At 42.7% G+C, this 22,677-nt stretch overlaps 1 protein-coding gene and 1 pseudogene across 6 annotated transcripts in view; one reads left to right on the top strand and one right to left on the bottom strand.

Moving 5' to 3' along the window:
• The window catches only part of ZFYVE9 (zinc finger FYVE-type containing 9), a 140,610-nt gene that overhangs the window by 5,790 nt on the left and 112,143 nt on the right, over window positions 1–22,677 (top strand). The gene's annotated exons all lie outside the window — the stretch shown is intronic.
• On the bottom strand, window positions 1,127–2,654 carry LOC132231075 (RNA-binding protein with serine-rich domain 1-like; annotated as a pseudogene).

The following is a 22,677-nucleotide window of genomic DNA, read 5'->3' as shown; positions in this document are numbered from 1 at the left end:
TTTTCGTGTAATAAAGGAAATATATTTCTGAATAAAAACAGAAATTCTGGAAGTTAGCTGGATGAATGAATAGCTTGTTGCTGAGGCCTCTTCTTTCTCTATTAGTCCCTTCTGTGCTTTTTTTTTTTTTTTTTTTTTTGGTGATAGTGTGTATATGTGTTTGAGAAAAAATGCATGTAGAGATGTGTTATATGAAAACTAGAGGCCGGGTGCACGACATTTGTGCACTGGATGCGGGGGGGTGGGGGGGAGGGTGCGAGGGTGCGAGGGAAGGGGGGTCCCTCAGCCCAGTTTCAGTCCAGGAGCCCTTGGGAGATGTCTGCCTGCCAACTTAGGCTGATCCCCCTGGCAGTCAGACATCCTTCTTGCAGTCCGGGGCTCTCGCAGTCCCTGACCCCTTGCTCCTTACTGCCTGCCTGCAGTGGATGCGGGAGAGGCTCCCGCCTCTGCAGCTGTGCTCACCAGCCACGAGCCTGGCTTCTGGCTGAGCACACTGACCACCAGGGGGCAGCTCCTGCATCGAGCATCTGCCCCCTGGTGGTCAGTGTGCATAATAGTGATCAGTCGTTCCATGTTCGGTCTATTTGCATACTAGGGTTTTATTATATAGGATTATGTCTGATAGGATAGGATAGCCAGGTCACCAGTAGCACTTGGAATAAAGCTTTTATATTGCTCATAAAGTCAGAATTCAGTAATTAAAATGGGATCAGTTATTGTAGATCTTCACAACTTGTTGATAAGGCATGTTTTGCATTTAAAAAGCATGAGATACACTTTATTTATTGATTGATTTTTTTAATAATAAAAACTGAATTTTAATCAAAGTGTAATCTCTGCAGAAACATACATCTGGGAAGGGCATGTGGTAAAGAGACATCCCCCCCCCTTTTAAATTTAAATTCCTTATTGTTTAAAGTATTCCATAAGTCTCCTTTTCCCCCCACTGACCTTTTCCCGGCTGCCAACCCCCCCCCCCCCCCCAGCATATGCCCTCACTTCCCATGCTCCCTTTTATGGAGATGCTTTTTTCTTTCTTTCTTTCTTTTTTTTTTTTGCATTCTAATCCTAGATTTATTCAACACAATTATTTTACTCTACACAACAAAGTATAAACACATTATCTAAAATGCTACAGTTACAAAAAAATTCAAAACAGAAAATCCATAATACTGACTGTACAATAATAGCCGAAAAAGCAATGTACACGTTGCCAAGGTAATCCCAAAGACCACCACGAAGGGGGAGAAGGTCTGTGATGACCTTGCAGAGCTCTCATATTTGCTCACCAATTTCAGAGAAAAAGGAGATGTGCCATATGGATGGATGTATATGTACATGTGAGAACAGAAACATTTACAGCAACTAACATGGGATGTTTAGAGGTCAGAAGAACTCAAGCAGGGGAGTATGGTCAGGTTTATAGGAACAGCAGCTGCACAAAAGCATGCCCTTTCCTGAAGGATCCTCAGGCTACTAGACTGGCCCTAGGTCATCTATGGAATGGAAAAATGTGCTCCCAGGCTGAGGTGGCATTGCCACCTGGAACCCTGCTCTGTTCTTGCTGGCTCTGCCACTAAACTGACTCTCAGAGACTGGAAACGTGGGAACTTTCTAGCCAGGAAACTGGAGAGCATCTTAGGCACAACCCCAAATCAACAACACTTCTGCAGCCAAACTTGGCCTTCAGAGGAAACGTCTCAATGCTCCTTTGGAAGCCTGCCCCCGAGTGAGGATTTGTTTCCTACTGACTGTCGTTCAGCTAGAAAAGTGACAGAACTGAGTTGGATGGGATATAAGTTTTGGGGCAGAGCTTTGGTGGCTTGTTTATTGGGAGGAATTGGAGCTGGAGTGGCTCCTATGGCGGTGGCGGGATCGCTGATGCCACGGGGAGCGTGACCTCTTTATCCGTGGGGGTGACTGACTCCCCATGGGTGGTGGTGGTAGCATTCTCTTGGGAGGGCTGAATCGCCTCGGGGGTGGCCTAGGCCAGGGGGCCAGCACAGCAGTGGCGGTGATTTCCTGGCCATCAATTTGTCCTTCATCCGTATGCTTCAGCACCTTCTCAGTTTCATCTGGATTCTCAAACTCCACGTACGCATAGCCTTTAGATAGATGGGGGTGCATCATTTCTACAGGCATGCCAATCATTTTAATTTCCCCGTAGGTGGAGAATATCTCCATGATGTGATCCTTGGTCACATTCCTGGTGAGCTTACCAATGTGTACTTTGGTGGGTTTAGGGGAAGGGCTCGCCTTTTCCTTTCCTTTTCATCTCTCTGGGGTGGTTTGGATTTGGAGCAGGGAACGCAGCCTATTGTCATATCTGCTCGAAAAGGAGTTGGAGAGCCAGAAGAGCTGCTGGAACTGGAGCTTTGGGATCTGCTGGAACTTCCTGAGCGGCTTGATGCTGATGAAGAGCTAGAGCTGCTGCTTGAGCCAGTGCTAGTCCTGGAGCCAGAGCTGGAGGTAGAGTTGGACCGAGACGTGATGTTGCTGCTACCACTGGAAGCGCTGTGCCTCTTTTTATCCCTGCCATGATCCTTCTCGCTCGGCTCCTTGGTGGCCCCTGTATCTTTAGAGCGATCCTTGGACTTCTCATCAGAGTGGACTTTGCATTTGATAGGAGAAGGGGCCATCTTCCCACCACCGCGACTTTGTCCTGCTCTCCTCATCCGCTGAGGTCAGCATTACTCTGTGGAGATGAATTTTACTGTGAAAACTTTTACATAGACTTCCCATCCTCAAGGTATTGGAGATGCTAATATTGACATATAGGCAGACAGATTATGTCTTTACTAGCTGGGAAATTGTTGAACAGCTAGAAAATTGTCCTTGTTAGCTTTTTCTGGAGTCCTTCAGTGAATCTTGACTTTGGGAAGAAATCATTCTACACCAGAAGTAAGGAAGTGTTCTTTAATCAAATGAATTTGGGTTTTGCAAATACACATTAGTATTTTTAAAATGGAGGAGTAAAAGTAAAGGAACTTGTTTAATTTTGTTCAGCAGTGTATTACCCAAACTTATTGGCTGAGGAACCCTTTTCTCCCATATAATACTTAGTATGTTTTACTGATCTAGGTCAACTTTAATCTGTTTTATTAAGTCTCAACCTTAGGTGATAGGCCCTGCTTACTTCCTAAAGGACCTCATTCTAGTGTTGGTTATTGCTAATTATTAGAAAATAGCTTTATATTTAGCCAAAAGTCTGCTTTTCTCTCACAGCTATCCTTTTGTTGTTTTGCCCTCTAAAATTATACAGAATATTTACTCTCATCTTAATATCTGAGGATGACAAGATAATATCTTCTTTTAACTAGTATGGTGACTAAAAGTGAAGGCTTTGAAGTCATTCTGCCTGAGCTCAAATTTTAATTCCATTGCTTTTACTGTGTGATCTTGGGCAAATTAGTTAACTTTTCAGTGCCTCCGTTTTCTCCTCTGTTTTCTCATCTGTAAAATGTGAATAACAATTCTACTTTAGTGGGTTAAATGAGATGAATCATCTAAGGAGTTAATTACATAATACGTTGCTGTAGGTCCCCTGGGAAGCAACACATTAGAAGTGCAAGAGATTATTTGGGGGATAGAATGGAATGCCTGTGGAAGAAAAGGAAGCCAAATTGATCAGAGAGCCTTAGTATGCAATATGGATCTGAAAGAAAAAAATCTCAGCCAACCCAATAAATTGAACAGCTAGAAAATTGCCTGTTAGAGTCTTGCATCAGGAAGAATGGCCAGATTCTAAAATACCCACCATGTTTAGTTATTCCAAGAGCTGCCCAAGGAGAGTATGGCCTGGACTAGAAGGTTGAAATGAATTCTGAACGTGCTGCAGCTAGAAGTTGTTAGCCAACTACTTTTTGCACTCAAATGCAAGTTCTTTTTTGAAGGGAGATCCAAGTGACTACCACAGTCCATTTTCTGTTCTTCATGGATCTGTATCTCTAAACATTTTCTGAGAGCAGCTCCTTCAGGGTTCCATGGACCTCTCTTGCTGATGGGAAACTTTAGAAGAAGTAGGTTAGTGAGATAAGCTTCGGCCCCCATCTTTTTTTAAAAATTTTTTAATATTTTCTATTTTATTGATTTTTTACAGAGAGGAAGGGAGAGAGATAGAGAGTTAGAAACATCGATGAGAGAGAAACATCAATCAGCTGCCTCCTGCACATCTCCCACTGGGGATATGCCCGCAACCCAGGCACATGCCCTTGACCGGAATCGAACCTGGGACCCTTCAGTCGGCAGGCCGACGCTCTATCCACTGAGCCAAACCGGTTTCGGCTTCGGCCCCCATCTTTATGGTCATGGCTACTACTTAGTTGAACTTGCAGTAGTCTTAATCATTCTCCAGAATAAAGCTGGTTTCTGCAGAGGCCAGACTGGTGAATTGAACACATGAAAGGTACCACTACCTCTCCATCTTTAATATACTTAAGGAGAGCACTAATCTCTGCCATTCCTTTAACCTCCACCCTCTACACAATACTACCTTGGGTTTTTTATTTTGGCCAGAAAGTGGGGAGACGCCAGGTTTCACTTGGCCTTTTCCCTATGATAGCGCTTATTCCACAGGCCAAGGATCCAAGGTGGGGGTCATCCTAGCCACCAAGTATGCCAGTCCCATATATATATTCAGGGACTGGGAAAATGACTGTTGGGTGGGTTTGTGGATCAGTGGATTGGCTATAAGCTAGACTTTGGCCAGGACTCCATTTATTGTTTATTTCTGTATTCCTTCCCTTGTAATAGGGCCATAATGATGTTCCAGTCTCCAGGTATTGGTGTCATCTCAGACTCTGTGATCAGTAGTTCTTCAGATGTCTGGGTATTTTACTTTTCCACTATATAGTAACCTGAGTAAATAGCCATAGGTTCTTTTGGGGAAGAATATGGGGAAATATGCATATGCTATTGTGTTGCAGGGTTCTTACTCCCTAGCCATCTTTTTTTTGTCAGTGGGTCTGGATCTGAAAACAGCCTCAGGTTCAGGAATTACGCAAGGGATAGAAGCTTTTTATTGAGGCAGCCACTCTCAGCCTTGTGCTTATCCATTCTTGCCTTGTGTTGATTGTATATATTAAGCAGCACCATTAATGTTAACCTTTGGGAGGATTAACATTAGTTATCCTGGCAAGCAGGAATGGAGGTGGGAGGCATATCCTAAGCGGAGCTCTTGTTGCCTTGTAGGTGAGAGGTCTCTGAAGTATGTTCCTGCAGAGTGGGAAGTGCTAATATCCCTGCAATCTCTGAGGGGTCAGAGGATCTGGAGAATCAAAATCTTGGGGGGCAGCCATTTTAGATGTTCCTATTTCATCTAATAGGCTTCCATGTTTTCCAGTCTAGGACCCTGACCTTAGCATAACAGATCTGCCTTGACTGAACATTTATTGTTGAAGCATTGTATTCTTTAACTATCCTGGGTTCGCTCTTCATCTTTTCACGTTCTCCCACTGTAAGTGATAAAGACCTCTCTGAGCCACTGGAGAGCCCTGTGGCCTTCACACTTAGTTTCCATTTGTTTGTTAGCTGCGTCCTCGTCCTCAAGGGAGTCACTGCAACACCACAGCCAGCCTATTCCATTATTCTTCTACGCATTGTTCCCTCACACTTTGCAAGTACTGGAATCATTACACTATTCAGAGTGTTCCTTTTCTGGGAACATTCTCCCAAGAAGGTTTTAGCACTTTTCCCAAGAAATTTTAGCATTTGGGTCAGGGACTGTCCATGCTGTATATTCCACCCAGGATGAGATTCTCCTTGCCAGTTGGATAGTAAGTGATCTAGTTTCCAAACTCCATCTTACCTTGTTTTCTCATTTCACTTCTGACACCAGCTGTGCCAATTTGAGTTCTTGGAAGCAGATTTCAAGACAGAAATGCAAGAAGTATATGGGAGAGGCGGAGGACTCCTATGAAAGGAAAGATGGGGGGAAACAGAATGGGCAGGGAGCATCTCAGACCGACTGAAGACGCTGGAGTAAAATTTTTCATTAGACGAGTCATGCTTTTGATAGAAATAGCCTTTTGTTAGTACTGGTGCTGTGATCAGTCATTGGCTTGGGCGGGTGATCTCAGCTTGATAGCTAGGGGTCCTGGGGGACTGCAGCTGGGAGCTGGGAGCTAACTGCATGCCTAGCAATTGGATCTTTCTTGATGGGAGATACAAGGGACACGTCCTGACTGCCATACATAAGTGCTAAGTAAATGTTAGGTATTATTATAATTATCTACAGAATAAGGTTTTCTAAGTTGCTTTTATCTTTTATAAGTAAAAACTTCTAGACATCTTACTTTCTTGGTTATTTTCTGTTAGAAGTGTTAAGATGTGAAATGAATCTTGTGCTTGGAACTGGAGCTAAAAACAGTATTTCAAGTGTGGTCTGGCACATAGTAGGTGCTCAGTGCATGCTGATTGAGATGAACTGTGTTATTGATCTATTCAGCCTGCAGCGTGTAATCTCCACCCCCTCTCCAATTTTGACATTTCTAATAGTGCAGCCTGAGATTACATTAGCTTGTTTCTTGTGATGGCTTTTTTCCTGTAACACAGATCATTCAGTAGTTTGGATCTTTTTGAACACAAATGTTGAACTATATATCACTATACAGCATCATGTTAGATTTAGTTGATTATTCTAATTTGATTCTGTCTTTTGAGTATTGATTCTTTCATCTAGCAGATGCAACTGTCACACTTTTCTTCATTTCATACTACAGATTTCATCATTGTGTCACAAATGTTCACATCCAAATCATTAATAAAATGTTGAACAGAATAAGATTAAGAATCTAGACCAGAGGTCCTCAAACTTTTTAAACAAGGGGCCAGTTCACTGTCCCTCAGACATTCCACACATGCGCACTGCAGGCCCGGGACGAGTTGGCTGCTAAGCAGGACAGGCAGCATCGGCAAAAACACCCAGCGGGCCGGATAAATGTTTACGGCCGGGCCGCATGTGGCCCGCGGGCTGTAATTTGAGGACCCCTGATCTAGACTATGCCATTCAGATTGATAAGTATTTATGGTCAACACTATTTAGCCAGTTAATAATTCCTTAACCACATTGATATATGACCCAAATTTCTGCATTTGTCCATTAAAAGATAGTAAGAGACTTTGTCAAATAAAGAACTTGCAGAAATTCAGCAGACTAAGGCTAGTTCCTTAGGCAAAAAAGGAAAAGAAGTGAATCAATTTGACTACGTATGACCACCACTTTTCTTTTTATGTGCTCACATTTTTAAAAAATTTATAGAGAGAGACGAAGGAAGAGGGAGAGAGGGTGGGGAAGAGAGAGGGCTAGGGGATTAAATTCCTAACATAGGTATTTGCCTTGACCAGGAATTGAACCTGCATCCCTTTGGTGCAGGGGATGATGCTCCAACCAATTGAGCCACCCAGCCAGGCAATGCTTAACTTTTCACTTTTATCTATCAGAAATTAGTCACGTGACCTTGTTAAAGTTACTCAGCCTTTCAGGACTTCGTATTCCTGAAATAATGTGATTGGCAAGTTCATAGAGACGGAAAATAGAATAGTAGTTACCAGGGCCTGGGGGGAGAGGTCAATGGGGAATTAGTGTGTAATAGATATAGATCTCAATTTGGGAAGATGAAAAAATTCTGGAGATGGATGGAGATGATGGTTGTACAATGTGAATATATTTAGTGTCACTGAACTATACACTTAAAAAAACCATATCAAACTTAATGGAAACACTAAATAATTCCTATTACAGTCAGAAATCACATGTCCATTGTCACCACTTTTATTTATTTACTAGGGGCCCGGTGCACGAAATTCGTGCACTGGGTGTGTGTGTGGGGGGGGGGGGGGGGAGTGTCCCTCAGCCCAGCCTGCCCCCTCTCACATACTGGGAGCCCTCAGGCGTTGACCCCCATCACCCTCCAATCGCAGGATCGGCCCCTTGCCCAGGCCTGACGCCTCCGCCAGAGGTGTCAGGCTTGGACAGGGGACCCCCATCTCCCCCTGATCACTGGCTCTGGCCCCCGCCCAGGCCTGAGGCCTCTGGCCCAGGAATCATGCCTGGGCAGGGGACCCCCATCTCCCTCTGATCGCTTGCTCCACCCCCCGCCCAAGCCTGACGCCTCTGACCCAGGCTTCAGGCCTGGGCAAGGGGACCATCATATCCCCCAATCCCTGGCTCCGCCCCCCCACCCAGGCCTGATGCCTCGGCCAGAGGAGTTGACCCTCATCACCCTCCGATCACCAATCACCGGATCGGCCCCTTGACCAGGCCTGAGGCCTCTGGCAGAGGTGTCAGGCCTGGGCAGGGGACCCCCAGCTCCCCGTGGTTGCAGGCTCCGCCCATGCCCAGGCCTAACACCTCTGGCCTAGGCGTCCGGCCCGGGCAGCGGGGACCCGCAGCTGCAGTGGCCCCGCAATCATGGGCTTCGCTTTAGGCCCAGGCAAGGGACCCCTAGCTCCTGGGACTGCCAGCTTCGACGGTGCCCAGCTCCCATCGCTGGCTCTACCCCTACTTCCTGCTATCACTGGCCAGGGCGGCAAAGGCGCCTGATTCTCCGATCATGGCTGGGGGGCAGGGCAAAGGCGGCCCCACGGCCGCCTTTGCCCTGCCCCCCAGCTCTTAGCTCCCCCCTGGGTTTCCGATCACTGTCAGTGGCAGGGGGCTTCTTCCTGCTTTCCCTTTCGCCTCCCTGCATTGTACCTATATATGCAAATTAACCGCCATCTTGTTGGCAGTTAACTGCCAATCTTAGTTGGCAGTTAATTTGCATATAGCCCTGATTAGCCAATGAAAAGGGTATCGTCGTACGCCAATTACCATTTTTCTCTTTTATTAGATAGGATTAAAAATATTTTTATTGATTTCAGAGAGAGAAAAGGAGAGGGAGAGATAAAAACATCAATGATGAGGGAGAATCATTGATCAGCTGCCTCCTGCACTCCTCCCCCCACTCCTACTGGGGATTGAGCCCGAAACGGGGGCATGTGCTCTGACCAGGAATCGAACTATGATCTCCTGGTTCATAGGTCGATGCTCAACCACTGAGCCACACTGGTCAGGCATTGTTATCACTTTTAGAGGAACTAGCAATGTAATTAGACAAAGAAAAGAAGAGAACAGCCGAAACCGGTTTGGCTCAGTGGATAGAGAGTTGGCCTGCGGACTGAAAGGTCCCAGGTTCGATTCTGGTCAAGGGCATGTACCTGGGTTGCGGGCACATCCCCGGTGGGGGATGTGCAGGAGGCGGTTGGTCGATGTTTCTCTCTCATCGACGTTTCTGACTTCCTCTCTGTAAAAAATCAATAAAATATTAAAAAAAAAAGAAGAAAAGAAGAGAACATAATTGGGGGGAAAATGGACGAAAACTTGATAGAGGAGCCCCATTGATCGGCTTAGATTCTGTATTAGAGAAATAAAAGTTCCACTGGAAGGATTATGGGAGCCCGGGACAGTCTGCACAGGAGGGTGTTGTGTGTGTGCCTGCATGTAGAGATGTGTGTGATTGTGTGGAAGGAAACAAAATAAATAAGTTGAAACCTGGGAAAAAATATGATTGAATTACGTCAGTGGGGTCTACAGAATCACTATTGAGAATAAGTACAGGGGAGACACAAGACAAATTCATGGGGTATGTGGATCTGCAGTGATCTGGCTACTTTCAATCAGAGCACTTTTCTATGTACTGTTGTTGGGGTCCTGTTGCTAAAGAACTACATTGATCTAGATCCCTGTGGATTCTTACAATAGAAAAGCTTAATATTTCAGGTTTAGTTCAATAGTTAATAGCCAGCATAGTTCCTAGTATGATTGAGATTATAAGAAGAATCATTGAAGAGACAGACATATAAATAATATTAAACTTAGTTGTCTTCTAGGCTATGCTATCAATTATTGGAGGGCTGGAAGTATATCTTTATTTTTTACCTATCTCCTCAACCTTTGATTCCCCTCTGCTGCTTGTGCTCTCTTTTGAACTCCCTCTTTTCTTTGAAGTAAAGATCATGTTCCATGGAAAAAGTGGCTAGTTGAGTTCACATATCAGAGGATGTGCAAGTGCTTTTTTGAGACAGTCATCACACTTAGCTATGCAGCATAGTGCCTTATTCGTACTTCCCATTTTGTTGCAGAATATTAAAAAGACATTTACTCAAGAGTTGAGATTTAACAAAATTAATAAAATGTATTGCTTCATCTATCAAATGAATCTGGCATTTAAAAAATTTAAACTAAGAGTTCATGCAATGAAGAATATGACTAGTACAATTTGGTGTTGTTGCTAAGGTACCTTGCAAGCAATTCTACCCAGCATTGCTTTGCAATGTGCAAATGTGTCCATCCATGCAAATGTCAACACAGTGAAAAAGGCATACTAAGGTGTTACGTTTTGGTGTATGAAAATAGTGTTTTTTATTTTTTATTGAATTTATTAGGGTGACACTGGTTAATAAAATTATATAGGTTTCAGGTGTACAATTCTATAATACATCATCTGTATATTGTGTTGTGTGTTCACCACCCCAAGTCAAGTCTCCTTCCATCACTATTTATCCCCCTATACCCTTTTCTACCTCTCCCCACACCTCTTTCCCTCTGGTAATCACTACACTGTTGTCTGTCTTTGAGGTTTTGATTTTTTGAGTCTGTTTCTGTTTTGTTTGTTAATTTTGTTCATTAGATTCCACATATTAGTAAAATCATATGGTCCTTATCTTTCTCGGACTGGCTTATGAAAATAGTGTTTTTTAAAAATCCTGTATAATAAAAGGCCAGCGACCATAAGTATAATGACTGGAATGACCACTTGACCAGTCGCTATGAAGTGGGAGGCCAGTGAGGGGAACCTGCTGGTTCGTGGCAGTGGTGGGCTGAGATGAGGGCCAGCGAGGGGAACCGGCTGGCGGGACCCAGGGCTGGCAGGGGCAGTGGGGTGGGACCGGGGACTGGTGAGCGGGCGGAAGATGGGCCTGATCACAGGCTAGGCCTAGGGACCCTACCCGCGCACGATTGCATGCTCTGGGCCTCTAGTTGTGTATAATTGACATACGTTATATTAATTTCAGATGTACTATATAATGATTTGATATAGGTGTGAAAACACTTTTGACCTTATATACTTTCTAAAAGTGTCTTGGATTATAGATCTCTAGGAGTCTATGGACCACAGTTTGAGAACCATTTGTCTACTAACTCATCTCATTTTGTGCTTGGATGCTTTCAAGCAGCCTGAACTTTATAATATTACCTAGCTTGTAAAGTTTTTAAAATTCAACACTCTGGTTAGATAAACTCCATTGAGTATTTAACTGACTTAATCATTTTAAAAAGTTTTAATAATATAGTGCTTAATCTGCACCCGTCCTTGTTTTTAGTCTGAATATTTTACTGCTTGCTCATACCTATTAACTCTACCCTGATGTCTTTTAAAAAAAAAAAAAAAATTTTATTGATTTTTTACAGAGAGGAAGGGAGAGGGATAGAGAGTTAGAAACATCGATGAGAGAAAAACATCCATCAGTTGCCTCCTGCACACCTCCCACTGAGGATGTGCCCGCAACCAAGGTACATGCCCTTGACCAGAATCGAACCCGGGACCCTTCAGTCCGCAGGCCGATGCTCTATCCACTGAGTCAAACCGGTTAGGGCTACCCTGATGTCTTAAAAAACAAACTAGTTTTAAGATTTGCTTTCCATATTTTCTTACTCTGAACAAATTGCTCAAAGTATAGCTGTTGATCTTTTGACATTTAAATCCTCTGAGAGTCATGCAATAAAAATCTTTGTTTTTCTAGCTCCTTTGGGAAAAGGCAAATTTAGGATTGGTGGAATATTTCAGCAGATTCTTGAAATGAAAGCACTTAGAAATATTAGTTGCATTGTAGTCTTATAGTATGTATTTTGTCATATCTAATACAGTGGTTTCTGTGGAAAATTTGGAGTTGTCTTAGGAGGGAGATGGTACTTTTAATCTACACTAATAAAAGAGAAACATGGTAATTGGCGTACGACCGCTACCCTTTTCATTGGCTAATCAGCGAGATATGCAAATTAACTGTCAGCCAAGATGGCGGCCGGCAGCCAGGCAGCTTGAAACTAACATGAGGCTTGCTTGCCTCAGTGACAGAGGATCGTTGGAGGAAACCAATGTTCCCCGCCTGCGGCTGCAGGCCTCTGAGTGGGCAGTTTAAGAAACATTGTAACAAATACCACAGGACTTCAGCCAGCAGATTCGCAACATTGTAAGCAAAGGCCAGAAACCTACTTTCAGCCCCGGAGGCCTAAGAGCTGGAGCTAAGCCTCAAGGTAAAGCTGGCCCAGAATAAAAAAGAAAAAAAAAAGAAAAAAAGGAGCGATTGGGAACTTCAGTCACTCCCAGCCTGAAAACAGCCCTCAGCCCCTCCTCCAGACTGGCCAGGCACCCCAGTGGGGACCCTCACCCTGATCCAGGACACCCTTCAGGGCAAACCAGCCGGCCCTACCCATGCACCAGGCCTCTACCCTATATAGTAAAAGGGTAATATGCCTCCCGGCACCGGGATCAGCGTGACAGGGGGCAGCGCCCAAACCCCCTGATTGCCCTGCGGCTCTGTGTGTGACAGGGGGCGGGGCCCCAACCCCCTGAGCAGCCCTGCTCTGTGCCTGATAGGGGGGAGCTCCCCCCTCCCCCACGGGCCCTGCTCTGTGTGTGATGGGGTAGAGCCATAACCTCCCCATCGGCCCTTCCCTGAGTGTGACAGTGGCGGCGCCCCAACCCCCTGATCGGCCCTGCTCTGTGGGTGATAGAGGGCGGCGCCCCAACCCCCTGATCGGCCCTGCTCTGTGGGTGATAGAGGGCGGTGCCCCAATCCCCTGATGGGCCCTGCTCTGTATGTGATGGGGGGTGGCGCCGCAACCTCCCCATCGACCCTGCCTTGAGTGTGACGGGACGGTGCCCCAACCCCCCAATTGGCCCTACCCTGAGTGTGACTGAGGGTGGCATCACAACCTCCTGATCTGCCCTGCTCTGTGCATGACGGGGCGGCGCCCCAACTCCCCAATCGGCCCTGCTCTGAGCCCAACCAGGGGCTGCACCTAGGGATTGGGCCTGCCCTCTGCCACCCGGGAGCAGGCCTAAGCCAGCAGGTTGTTATCTCCCGAGGGGTCCCAGACTGCGAGAGGGCACAGGCCGGGCTGAGGGACCCTCCCTCCCCCCCGAATGCACAAATTTTTGTGCACCGGGCCTCTAGTTTAATATAGTCCTTGTTTAAGGAAACTATTAAAATCTCTAATATGTGAAAATTGAAAATATAAACAAAGGTTTTGTTACAGATTAGATTCCTTAATAACAAATTCTAGATGGATCATCAAGATTCTTTTAGTATATTGAAATTTTATTGTTTTGATTTTTGTTGGATATAATTGGCAGTTGGCCAGCGTTAATCTGCTCCCTCCATAAACCGCTCATGTTTGTGTACTACTCTTCCCCGCATTTAATCTGCTCTTTGGCTTTGCTGTTCCCACTTCTTGAAACTCTCTTCCCTAGATATTCGTAAAGTTGCTTCTTGACATTCAGCTTGACATAAATGTCACCTTCTTAGTGAGACCTTCTCTGGCTGCCCTATCTAAAATTGTAATCCCCAATCTTTTTTTTTCCCTTTTCCTCCTTTGCATGTATCATCTAGAGCACCATATATTTTACATGTTTATGTTGTTTGTTATTCATTTCCACCCATTAAAATGTAAACTCCATGCCCGGCCAGTGTTGCTCAGTGGTTAAGCATCGACCAATGAACCAGGAGATCATGGTTTGATTCCTGGTCAGGGCACATGCCCAGGTTGTGGGCTCAATCTCCAGTAGGGCCTGTGCAGAAGGCAGTCGATCCATGATTCTCTTTCATAATTGATGTTTTCTTTCTCTCCCTCCCTCTCCCTTCCTCTCTCTGAAATCAAGAAAAGCATATTTTTTTAAAAAAAGTGTAAGCTCCATGAAGGGCAGGGTTTTTATATGTTGTTGAATGTGGCTTGCTAGTATTTTGTTGAGGATTTTTATATGCATACTAGGGGCCCGGTGCACGAAATTCGTGCACTGGGTGTGTGTGTTGGGGAGTGTCCCTCAGCCCAGCCTGCCCCCTCTCACATACTGGGAGCCCTCAGGCGTTGACCCCCATCACCCTCCAATCGCAGGATCGGCCCCTTGCCCAGGCCTGACGCCTCTGGCTGAGGCGTCCAGCCCGGGCAGCGGGGTCCCACAGCTGCAGCGGCCCCACGATCGTGGGCTTCGCTTTAGGCCCAGGCAAGGGACCCCTAGCTCCTGGGACTGCCAGCTTCGACCGTGCCCAGCTCCCATCGCTGGCTCCACCCCTACTTCCTGCTCTCACTGGCCAGGGCGGAAAAGGCACCTGATTCTCCGATCATGGCTGGGGGGCAGGGCAAAGGCGGCCCCAGGGCCGCCTTTGCCCTGCCCCCCAGCTCTTAGCTCCCGCCTGGGTTTCCAGTCACTGTTAGTGGCAAGGGGCTTCTTCCTGCTTTCCCTTTCGCCTCCCTGCATTGTGCCTACATATGCAAATTAACCGCCATCTTGTTGGCAGTTAACTGCCAATCTTAGTTGGCAGTTAATTTGCATATAGCCCTGATTAGCCAATGAAAAGGGTAGCTCGTACGCCAATTACCATTTTTCTCTTTTATTAGTGTTGATTTATCCCTATGGTACTAGTATATATTGGTCTGTAGTTTTCTTAGGATGTCTTTGCCTGATTTGGTATCATGGTAATTTTAGCCTCAGAGAATGAATTAGAAAGTGTTCTCTACTGTTTTTTTTCCTTTTTTTGGGGGGGTGAGTTTGTGAAAGATGGGTATTAGTCTGCTTTTTAAATATTTGGTAGAAGTCACCATTGACACCACCTGGGTTTGGTATGGAAGTTTTAAAATTTAATTTCTGGAAGTTTTTAATAATGCAACCTCTTTACTTATTTATAGATCTATTCAGAGTCTCTATTTTTTAATGTCAATTTTCGTAGTTTGTTTCTAAGATTTTATTAATTTCATCTAGGTTGTCTAGTTTGTTAGTATATACTTATTCATAGTATTCTTTTTTTTTTTAAACTTCAATCATAGTATTCTTTTATAATCCTTGAAAAATCGTATAATTTCTCTAAGGTCAGTAGTAATGGCCCCACTTTCACTTTTAAAAAGAATGATTTTATTGATTTCAGAGAGAGCTGTTTAATTTCCACCAATTTTTAAAAATTTCTCAAATTTCCTTCTGTTAATTGATTTCTAATTTTATTTCATTTTGGTCAGAAAACATACTTTGTGTGATTTCAATCCTTTTACATTTATTGAGGCTTGCTTTATGACTTAATTTATGACCCATACCCACTTGTGAAGAATGTATGTCCTGCTGCTGTTGTTGGATAGGGTGTTCTGTAGATATCTATTAAATCTAAGATAGTTTATAAAGTTCATGGTTTCTATTTTTTTGCTAATTTTCTCCCTCGTTATATCCATTATTGAAAGTGGGGTATTTAAGCCTAGAACTATTATTGTTGAATTGTCTATTTCTCACTTCAATTCTGTCAGTTTATACTTCACATATTTTGGGGCTTTATTGTTAGGTACTCTAACTTTAATGCATAATATGGATTGGACTATGTATGTTAAAATTTGATAACGAAATAAAGCATTGATCTCATATATGCTGTGAACAATAAATATCATTTGTCTCTTTCTTTTTTTAACTGTTTTTTGTTAATCCCCACTTGAGGATATTTTTCCATTGATTTTTGGGGAGAATAGAAGAGAGAGGGAAAGACAGAGAGAAACATCAATGTGAGAGAAACACATCTATTGGTTGCCTCCTGCACGAGCCCAGACCAGGCCTTAAAGGAGCCTGCAACCAAGCTATGTGCTCTTGACCAGAATCGAATCCGGCTCCCTTTGGTCTGCAGGCCAACGCTCTATCCACTGAGCCAAACCAACTAGAGCAATATCATTTGTTTTGATATAGCTTTGATGCTTACATGATTTTGACTAGTAGTTATGTCTTATGTATAGATTACATAAAGAAGCACTTGTCTCTGAGAAGACTCTTCACTGGGCAGTGGTTCATTATACAGGTTTATAAGCATGTAAGTAAGGTGCAGTGAACTGTAGCAGTTTAAACATGGTTGAGATAAAGTATTTAAATAATTACCTTGCCAATGTATTACTTTTTATTGAGAGTAAAGTTCAGGTGGTAGTATAACAATGTTCCTTGACTGTTCCTGGTAGAATTTGAGTCAGTACCAATTATTATAAAAACCATTAACAGCATCTACCTTTTGTATAAACAAGTCCTAAATCATATCTGGTTTAGGAGGAGGAAGCAAATAGAGAAATATCCATTATGTTATATTCTGTGGATATTTTTCTTTTTAATCTTTATAGCAATCATTTGAAGTGGGTGGTGTTGCTCTCACTTTACTAATGAGCAAATTGAAACTCAGAGATTCATTAATTTGACTAAGGTCACCTGGTGAATGCTTTTTTCATTTTTTATCATTCTTTTAGTCTTTTATTCAACAAATATGCCAGGCTTTGGAGAAGCAGCCATGACCCTGTCAGACATGATCCTTTGCCCTCATGAAGTGAATTGTTTGGTGGAGTCCTTTTACTTAGTCTGAGCCACATTTCATGTAGCTGTGACACATATTTGTAGAGTACTTTTTAAAATATTTTTGCATTATTACCTATTTTATGATTCTTATTGCAGTTTTGTGACTCTGATGGGTTACATATTATTGATATTATTCCCATTGGAAAACTGAAGGAAACTTAGACTTAGGGATACTAAGGTCATGTGGTTAGTAAGTGGCAGAGCTAGCACGCAGTCCCAGATCATCTGGCTCCAAGAATCCTGTACTTCTTCCATTACACTGCATTGTCTCATTGTTTCACATGAAACTGCAAGCCTAGATTGCCAAGAGTGATATCCTAGAAAGTAACCAGTCCAGCAGCACTCAGTAGAGCAGATCTCCACCAGGCAAAGTTGTGGAGAGAGAAAAAAAAATCAAGAGGCTCAAACAGCTGTGCCTAGTGTGCAAAAATGAATTTTTTCTTAAATAATGCAGTGAGAAGAGACTACAACATGAGAAATATTGCATAGACATGGTCTGAACAGCACTTAGATGGGCTTCCAGGGGCTTCCCCTTCCTTCCTTCCCGAACAAAGACTTGAAACAGACAGTGAATTTAAGAGGAAGAGACCCAAGCAACACAGGGCTTTGTACAGAGCTATCTACAGCTACAAATCAGAGTGTAATCTTTATATGAGGAAGGGATTGCTTGTTTTACATTGACTACCTCAGCTACTTTCATGCAGGTACAGAGATAGTGATCTATTCCGTGAAAAGATTTGAGTGCTTCCTCTGTGTAAAAGCTCTGTTAGGCCTTATGGGAATAACATAAGCATGACACCATACTTGCCCACAGGAACTTGTTACCTAGTAAGGAGATTTTGCATTCATTCAAACAATACTTGTTCATTCAGAGTCTATGTGTCAGACCCTTACCAGGTGTTTAGGAGACAAGAGTGGAGATAACATAGAAATTGACTCTAAGCCTTTAGCTTATACTTCCCATTGCTTGGAGAGTATTTCTTTACCTTGGCAGTTAGAAACCTTTTAAAGTAGAGAGCAGGATCTGAAATTCTCTTACCAAAATAGCAGTCAATACTGCTGTTCTTGTGACTTGGCCACAAATAGAACCAGATAGCTTATGGGTTAGAGCTTAGGTGTCAGTTAGAAAATATATATATCATATTTAACTGTCAAAGGATTAGTGCCCAGGATATGTAAGCACTCCAACAAATCATTAAGAAAAATACAGACATTCCAACAGAAAAATAAATGGTAAATGATTTGAAGAAGAGATCACAAGATAGGAAATTCAAAGGGTACAAATATATATCAATCTTATTAGTAATCAGAGAAATGACGATTTAATAATGAAACATTATTTTAACTCTCTTACTGGAAAAAATAAAAGTTGATAATAGCAAGTTTAAAATAATAATAATAATAGGAATTTAAAGCAGCGGTTCTCAACCTGTGGGTCACGACCCCTTTGGCGGTCGAACGACCCTTTCACAGGGGTCGCCTAAGACCATCCTGCATATCAGATATTTACATTACGATTCATAACAGTAGCAACATTATAGTTATGAAGTAGCAACGAAAATAATTTTATGGTTGGGTCACAACATGAGGAACTGTATTTAAAGGCCCAGAAGGTTGAGAACCACTGCAAGAACTTCCTTTATGACAGGCACAACAATCCTGTGAAGTAAGTACTATCATAATTGTTTTCTTGATAAGGAACTTGAGAGACAGGGCTATAGTAACTTGCCCAAGGTCTGACATCTAGTACTTGTTGACCTCTAATTCTCTAATTTGAATTCAGGTAAATCTGTCTTTAGAGCTTCTCTCTCTCTCTCTCTCTCTCTCTCTCTCTCTTCCTCCCTCCCTCTCCCCCTCCCTCTCTTTCTGTCTTAAATTGATTTTTAGAGAGAGAGGAAGAGAGAGAGAGACATCTTTGTGAGACCTAAACATCTATTGGCTGCCTCCTGCATGCCCTCTATTGGGGATCGATCCTGCAACCTGGGCATGTGCCCTGACCAGGAATCGAACCAGCAAACTTTTGGCGCACAGGACAACACTCAACCAATTGAGCCATACTTGCCAGGGCTAGAGCCTGCACTCCTAATTACTAAAGCATTGCCCTTGTCTGGGTTGATTACCATTATGCTGTATGTTCAGCCTCGACAAAGCTTACCAGAAAAAAAGCACTTTAAATGTTTGTTGAGTGAATTTTTTAAAAACATGTTTTTTATTGATTTCAGACAGGAAGGGAGAGGGAGAGAGAGAGAAAAACATCAATGATGAGAGAGAATCATTGGTAGGCTGCTTCCTGCATGCCCCCTACTGAGGATCTAGCAACCTGGGTATGTGTGCCCTTAACTGGAATCGAACCTGTGACCCTTCAGTCCTCAGGCCGATGCTCTATCCACTGAGCCAAGCCAGCTAGGGCTCAATGAATTTTTTTAAGCTGCAAATATATTAGGCACATTATTTTGGAGGATAATTTATTAGTATCAAAAAGAACACACAATTCCATTTCTTAATATGTGTTTTTGAAAAAAAATGTGTATAAGGAAGCATGCATGAGGATATTCATGGCAGGCAGCATTCTTGATATTTGTGGAAAAATAAGGGAAAATGTAAATGCTTATTCTCATTAGTGCTCTAAATTACTAATAAACATACTAGTACTTACATGTAGTTATATATAACTAATACATATAACTAACTAAGACAACTATGATATGGCTATATTTTAGAATTCTGGATGCACAGTTAAAATAAATGAAATAGTTAATCCGGAAAGATATCTAGGATATATTATTGAATGAGAAAAGCAAGTTCTAGAACTTTTCCTACCAAAATAGATGATGGAAGAGTTAAACAAATAAAAATAATCATGAAAAAGCAGAGAAAATATGGATGAATATTTTTATAATAATGGAATGAGGAAAGCTCTTTTTGTAAGCATGATGTGAAATGTAGAAGTTACAGAGGAGAGGAATGATGAATTTGACTACATAAAAATGGAAGATTTCTATGTAGAAAAAGAACAACATTAAACTGGGACAAAGATTCTGAATATGAGATCATATATATATATTATACATATAAAATATATATATATATATAAAATATATATATTATATATATATATATAAATAATACTGGTAGACAATTTGCAAAAAGGCCAATAAACATGGAAGTTGTAAATTAAAAGTACAAATTAGAAATTCAGGTCTGATTTCCTATCTGTGAAATTGGTGAAGATTGATAATATTCAGTAACTATGAGCTTGTAGAAAAACTTCTTTATACTCTTGGAGGAAATATAAGCAAGCACAGCATGTGTGGTGGAAATTTTGGCAATATTTATTAAAATTAAGTATACTTACTATCCTTGTCTCAAATTCCACTTTTAGGGATTTATTGTATATTAAAATGTAAAGATACATGAACAAAGATATTATATTGTTTACTAGAGGCCCGGTGCACAAAAATTTGTGCACTCGGGGGGGGTCCCTTAGCCCGGCCTGTGCCCTCTTGCAGTCTGGGACCCCTCGGGGGATGTCCACATGCTGGCTTAGGCCCGCTCCCTGGGAGATCAGGCCTAAGCTGGCAGTCAGACATCCCTCTGGCAGCCCAGGAGCCCTTGGGGGATGTCCACTTGCCAGCGAGGAGCAGGCCTAAGCTGCAGTCGGACATCCTTAGCGCTGCTGAGGAGGCAGGAGAGGCTCCTGCCACCACTGCTGTGCTGGCAGCCATCAGCCTGGCTTGTGGCTGAGCAGAGTTCCCCCTGTGGGAGTGCACTAACCACCAGAGGGCCAGCTCCTGCATTGAGCATCTGCCCCCTGGTGGTCAGTGTGTGTGTCATAGTGACCAGTTATTCCCAGTCTTTCTGCTGTTAGGGTCAGTTTGCATATTACCCTTTTATTATATAGGATAGGTATACAAATATGGAAACAGTGTTCATTGGTAGGGATGAGAGTTAAATTGTACATTCATGTAATAGGATGTTGTTAAGTTGTTTAAAAAGACTGGCAAACCTAGATGTACATGCATGCCTCATTTCACATTCTTCTGTGTAGTGTTGGTTGATTATAACACTATGTTAAATAACATGGATGAATATATTAAAACAGAAGACTGTATATATTTTAAAAAATCTATTGTACTTTGTATGGTGATAGATGTTTATAGACTTAACAAATGTGGTGATCATTTCATAAGGTATTTAAATGTTGCATTACCATATTGTACACCTGAAACTAATATAATATTGTACATAAACTCTAATTTAAAAAATCCATTGTAGTACCCTGTTTAATCTATATCTCTTTCCTTGCTCTGTGTACTATTACATTTAGTGGGAACATTAATAATTTCAGGCATACTATAGTCTAATATTTATATGTTATTGAACTAGAATTTCTTTTTATTTTTCTCTTTTTCTTTTATTAGTTAAACAGTGAAGGGGGAACGCTGTTTCCAAATATATACATACTCAGTGATTAAGAGTCTGGGATATAAAACCAGATTTCCTGGGTTCAGATTCTGGCTCTGCTACTGTGTGCAACTTTGTGAAGGTTAACTTCTTTTTGCCTCATTATTTCCTCATTATTTATTTGACAAACTAGAGGCCCAGTGCACAAAATTTGTGCAAGGGGTGGGGGGAGTCCCCTCAGCCCAGCCTGCACCCTCTCCAATCTGGGACATCCCTCTCACAATCTGGGACTGCTGACTCCTAACTGCTCACCTGCCTGATTGCCCCTAACTGCCCCCGCTGCCAGCCTGATCACTCCTAACCGCCTCTGCCTGCTGGCCTGGTCACCCCCAACTGCCCCCCTCTGCCGGCCTAGTTGCCCATAACTGCCCCCACCGCTGGCCTGGTCACCCCTAACTGCCCCCTTCTGCTGGCCTAGTTGCCCATAACTGCCCCCCTCCTCCCCCGCTGCTGGCCTGGTCGCCCCCAACTGCCAACCCTGCCGGCCTGGTCACCCCATGCAACCTGCTGTTCTTTCGTTTGGTCGTCCCTCACTAACCCCCCTGCCGGCCTTGTCGTCCCAGGCAGCCTGCTGGTTGTTACTGTTACTGTGATGGTGTCCCGGACAAATTGCATATTCCTCTATTATTAGTATAAATATTGAAGTGCTTACTGTATGCCCAACACTATTCTAGATGCCAGCAATGCAACAAGGAGAATTAAGACTAAATTTACTCTCTTGTAGTAGATGTACATTCTGGAGAGCTTAATTCTATACCTACTATTTAGGGTTGCTAAGAGGATTAAAAGTTTAATACCAATAAAACACTTGGAACAGTCTATAGTACATAGTAAGTAGATGATAAATAATAATAATACTATTATTTCTCCTTTCCCCCAAAAACACATACAGGGAGTTGATTTAGTAACTATTTTATAGAAGTTTTTGTTAAATACAATGACATTGAAGGCTATATGAAATAATTTCTTTCAGTATATTCTTACATTTACCCTCATTCTGGGTTCTCTCATACACTCTGTCATTGAGCTCTATCTTGGCAGCCAATAAGTAAGTGCTCTATTACCTTAATTTGAGTGTGCTAGATGTTGAGGTGCAAAATTTACAGTGGTTCTTTTAAGGAATCTTGATGGAAGTGATAGAGAAATTAAGAGGGTAAAGATCAACAAATTATTAAGATTGATGAATTGAAGGTCATCATAAACATCAATAAAGCCTGGTAGGATTGACTAATAATTATAAAGCATTTAATGGGAAAAACGAAATGTTATAGTTTTATATATTGATTTGTAAATTCACAAAATCTCAGTATGTATTCATAGAATAAATATTTATTTATTCTATGAAAACATAAATACACCTGCCTGTCAGGTGTGGTGCTTAATGCTGTCAATGCTTTGGTGAATGAGATAGTCATGGAACCTAATCTCATACAGCTTATATTTTACAGTGTTACAAAAATAATAATAATAGAGGAATATGCAAATTAGCTGGGATGCCATAACATCATGACCGATCTACAAGTGGCGGAGAGCTACAGGAGGGCGGGGCAGTGAGCTACCAGTGGCGGTGGGCGGGGTGGCCAGCTGAGGC

The sequence above is a fragment of the Myotis daubentonii genome, chromosome 3 (assembly GCF_963259705.1).
Source record: "Myotis daubentonii chromosome 3, mMyoDau2.1, whole genome shotgun sequence".
In the NCBI taxonomy this organism is placed as follows: Eukaryota; Metazoa; Chordata; class Mammalia; order Chiroptera; family Vespertilionidae; genus Myotis; species Myotis daubentonii.
The sequence above is the reverse complement of the archived record's forward strand: the minus strand, read 5'-3'. Positions and strand labels throughout refer to the sequence as shown.